Below are 5,198 nucleotides of genomic sequence, written 5' to 3' on the forward strand. Positions count from 1 at the left end.
CACTAGGCTGGCCCCAGGAGCCTCACCTAGGGCCCTGGTGGCCTCCTGGGGCTGCAGCAATGGTGATTCTGCTGCATAAAGCTTGGCTGGCAGCCATAGCGTGGCTCTGGGTGGCCCAGCTCTGCTTTTGAGCAGCATGCACTGCCTGTGCATGTGCTTCTTTGCTTTTTTTTTCCCATGGAATTTTTTGATCCCTGGATATCTAGAGGTCAAAAAAATCTGTGAAAAAAAAAAGTGGAGCAGTGCATGCATGGGCAGTGCTCCCTTGCAGCATGAAGAGTATCTAAATGTGAGGTATGTGGCATCTAGACAAACCATGCACTAGACACACCAGGGAGTCTCTTCAGGTGCTGGGATCAACATAAGCCTGATGTATCAACATAAGCGAATTAGCACATAGTTTCCTGATGGCCCACCACCTAGTCACAGAGGTCTGACAGAGTTCTCTGCACTTCTGGTTTCAAACACAATTTACATTTTTTCTCAGTGCACAACTGCGGGAAACTGAGGGAAATAGAAGCATGCAAAAATATTATAACATGAGCATATTTAAACCAGAAATACTGTGACAAAATTATAGTCCATCACAGAGGGAGGTAAGGTTTGTTTAGAATAAAATCATTGGATCTTTGGCACAAAGATCTGCCTGTTTAAAGACAAGGTGAGCAAAACCTCCCTAGAAGTTTCATAATTTGATGTTATTCTCTTTTGGGGAATGCAGGGTTGGGGTGGGGGGAACCTTGCTGCAGCTTAAATACATTTGCATTTGATTTAGGATCTAGGAGATGGTCTCACTTTCCATTTTGAAGCTGATGAGGGAAAACAAGTTATAAAACTTTTAATGAATTTGATGTTATCCTCCAGTACCTTCATGTTCTGTTTGGCTGTTTCAGAGCAAACATGAAGGTCATGTTTAATAAAGAACAGCTTTTCTATTGAATGTCAACTTCTTCTTTTAAGGAGAGAAGTTGCTAAACTCAATAAAGTTGATCTTCCCCATCTCCTTTCCCTGACCTTCCTCTTGGACTTCTAAATGGCCATCTATATCGGTCAATGCATAAAAAACAAATACACACTGTCCATAGACTGGATGGCTTTTGGGACTGGTAACAGACTACAGATCCTGCACAGATCAATAATATGATTCCACTACAAATAAGTAGTAAATGATAACTTTCTAGTGAACTATTCTACTTCAAGTGGGTTGATAGAATTAGTACATTTCTTAGTAGTCAGCATCACAAAAAAAGAAAGAAACACTCTTGCAACTAACACTAATTGGTATCCTTATTAGCAGATAAAACAAAATAGAAAAGTCAAGGCTTGGATAAACTTTGAGACTGATTAATCCTTATTCTTCAAAAAGGTCCCTCCAGCTCACGATTACTCCTCACTGGCTGAACAGTATAGGAGAAAATTCCTTTGTTGCTACCTATACTATATTTGCAATAAGAAGTGGATAGCAAGAGCCCAGTTCTGTCAGCTGAATACCTTCCAGAAGCATGACATAACCAAATATTAACCTAAATACTCAACATCATTTTATGAATGGGAAAAAAAAAATATTTTTTTTTTGCCAACTGTTAAAATCAGATCCATGTACATTTTGATTTTAAAAGATTTTTATTTTGGGGGGGGGAAGGGAGTATGCTTATTTTTTACCTATTCATTTTTTGCCCATTCATGTGAGACCTATCAATAATAAAGCTTTGAAACGGGTTTGCAGACTGAACTCATTTCTTCTGCTGTTGCTTTTATTAAACAACACACACAAAACTAGCTTGGTTTACCAAAAAAAAAGGGGGGGAGGGTGAAAGCATTATACCTACAAACCAAGAAAAAGCCTTTTTTTGTGCCACTGGGTTTGGACAGGCAGTCAAGTTTCTCCAGGGAGAGTCCCTGCTCTCTCAGAAGAAACCACGAGTGTGCCGAAGTTCATAATTTTTTTTCCCAGAGTAAAAGTAGGCATTCTGGGAGAAAAATAACTCAGGAATGACCTGAATGAAGTGGTTCCCTAGATAATGTTTCAGGGGACAGAACTTCTGTACAGGCAGGAGATTCAGAGCCAATCTCTGTAATCCCAGTAAGCTTTGCTTCACTTTCCTCTTCCCTTCCCAGAGGGGTGGGGAGGCGGGGGGATAATGTGTGTCCGTCTCAGCCAAGCAGGGAGCTGAACATGCCCCCTGAGTGCTTTGGGCTGAAAAAGCCCAACACTGAAGCACCTGGGGGGTGGTGTTCTGCTCCTGAATCGTACTGTAGCACTTAGATGCAGATATGCGTACAAACATAACACTCCCTATCCAGCCTTAGCTGGGCTCCAACACAGCATGGGGGGAGGGGAAAGTCTGAAGGACTCTTCTTTGCATGAGGCAGAACCCGTCCCCTCCTTCCCTGACCTTGCCAGTCCCTGCCTACATTCCCTTAAAAAAACAAGAAACCCCACCCTGCAAAGCTCCCTCAGTTGCATGCTCTAGGGACCCTTGTCAGCCTATTGTCCTCACTATAGGCTCTTTGCTTCTCTGTCTGAACTTCTGTACAGCTCAGCTTTTCTCTCAGGAAAACAAACCTGGGAGAGTTGTCTTGGATGATTTGAATGTGTGTGCACAGTCACTGACATTATTGATAAAATTCCCTTTCTGTTACGGAATCACAAAAAGTTATGGAACTATGTGTTGGATTATCGAAATAATTTCAAACACTGCAGAATGAAATTGAAGTCCACTGAGGAAAATTAACTTTTTAAAGTTACTGAAGCACCCTTGTTTTCTCCAGATACTTGTATCTTGAATGGCCTACAATACAGGTTTTTCTGAAGGCAACGCTTTCCAAGTACATTGCAAAGAGGTAGAAATATTCCTTAGTCAATATGAGGATCAAGTATGTGTACAATATATGACCAAAAATAAAAAATGGATATAAATAGATATTTTCACATTAGAGTTAGTTTCCAAAAAACTCTTTCCCTTTAAATGTATAAAACGATCTTTTCTCAAAATTAAATATCATGCTATTTTTGTCAATTAAGCAGCAGCACCCTACTTTTATAAATGGGGAGAAAAATGTTTTAGCATTGAATACTTGCAGTTTCAAGTAATGACTCCATATATGATTATCAAGACCAGTAATATTTCACAAAGATACTGCCACAATTTTTCACAAGCAAATTAAAGTATTTACTTATCTTGACATATCTAGGTGTGCTATGGCCAATATCCACGTCTTATCCTTTAACAACTTGTACCCTAAATTGGAAGATAAGTATTCCTGGGCATGTCTGCATGAGATGTTTACTGCATAGTAGACTAATTAGCTGAGCAGTAAATGTTGAAGACCTACATGTGTGCCCCTATTAGTCTGAAGCAAACGAACTTAACTCAGTAGCAGGATAGTACTTGTAAATACATTAAACTTACAAGCAATAAACCTGGAGCTATAAGCTTCACATTAATATGCATTTGTAGAAGCGCTCCCCTTTGTTGTTTTCAGTCTTTTGGATTCCCTGTCCCACCTTAACAACTTGTGTCCACCACTGGTTTAATATACAGATAATTTCTCGTTATTTTACCCTTAGTGACAATTACTGAATTGCTGAAGTTGGACATTACTGACTAACTCTTGCCTAGAATTTAGGTATGGACACAACAATGGGTTGATATGATATCAAATCCATTTCTTTTCATTTTTTTCATTTTCATTTTTGTACTAATTATGATGGAAAGGTTGATTCACGTGTACATGTTGGTGGGAATGGCAAAAATGCCTTGATAGCTTTCTTACTCAGTGTTCAATATTCTCCCATCATCTTTAGCCAAAATATTGTTTTCCCCCAAATAATATCAACAATATATTTTTCTTCCTAAATATTTTCTTTTTGGGCTAATTGATTGTCCTCCTTCAGTGCAGTTCACTTGTTACTTGGATTTCTTGATTGGATATCATGTCAGTCTCATTCATATATAGCCCATTTGTAGATCAGCTTTATATAGAGAGTTATCTTCAGGTATCTAAAAAAAGGTCTTCAAATGTTTTGAAATTAAAACCACTTCATGCTCCTTTTTGAATTTCATTTTACTTGTGAGGTCATGGAAACATGATGCTTCCATAAAAAAAGATTTTTTTCTTAAAGGCCATTCTGAATGAGGAAGTCATTAGGACTGTTAGGACATTTCATTCGTAATTAGTGGATGATACAATGTGCTGTTTACACGTCACCAGGAGCAATGTCTTGTATCTTCACTGTCACAACCATTTTTTGCCTGAAATAGAGCAGCTGCATCATTGCTGACACTGACAACAAGTTTCCAATCCAGATTGTTTTTTGTTACATAATTGTCAAACAGGCTAAATTATCAAAGACACAAAAATCTCTGTTTCTTGTTTTAGTTGGTATGCTTGAAATTTTCAAGCTTTTCAATCCCAAACACATAATACAGAAAAGCAATCAGAACTTGTGCGCTGAAATGTCTGTGGATTCATCCAACTGCACTGAAAAACACTTTGATTTGACGAACTCTTTCCAAGAATTGAGATTTAACATCACTGAACATGTCTATGCAGCAAGCCACAGCATCGTTAGACAGAAGGCTGCTGGTTTCATTCCTGGATGCTTCCTCATTAAGAACCTATTCATCTTCATCAGTGATCCCTGGTTTTAGAAATTCTTCACCAATTATGAATGGTTTTATCCTCTCCTCACTCAGGGGGATATCAAGAAAAAGAGACATAAAGCTGCATCACTGATGGTGATTGCAGAAAATATATGCTTTTCTTGTGTCTTCATTTAGCATCATGTACCTCCAAAGAACAAACCATCTTGTCCTTCAAAGATATCTGTTTAGTTTCCAGATAATACTTCAGGTTAATTGGTTTCATTGCTGAGTTTCACCACAGACAGCTCACAGCAACAGTGATATTTCATAACTAACACTTTTTGTGATACTACATTTTAAGTAACTGGTTCATAAGCCTCCAGTTCTCAGTCACTTGCACTTCTAGAGTTTATTTGTCTTAAAGATGATTCACTTTCTTCTCACTCCTTTACCCTAGTTTTTGTGAAGCCATATCTGTAGAATCCTTGTTTTCTTGAAGTCCTATAAATTAGGAATAGTTAGCTGGATGTGAAACATGTTGGGGGAGCTGCAGTTGATTCATAGACATTGGAGCTGGAAGGGACCTCGGAAGATCATCGAGTCCAGCCC

This window comes from Gavialis gangeticus, unplaced genomic scaffold (assembly GCF_001723915.1).
Source record: "Gavialis gangeticus isolate Ggan-Ray unplaced genomic scaffold, GavGan_comp1, whole genome shotgun sequence".
Lineage (NCBI taxonomy): Eukaryota > Metazoa > Chordata > Crocodylia > Gavialidae > Gavialis > Gavialis gangeticus.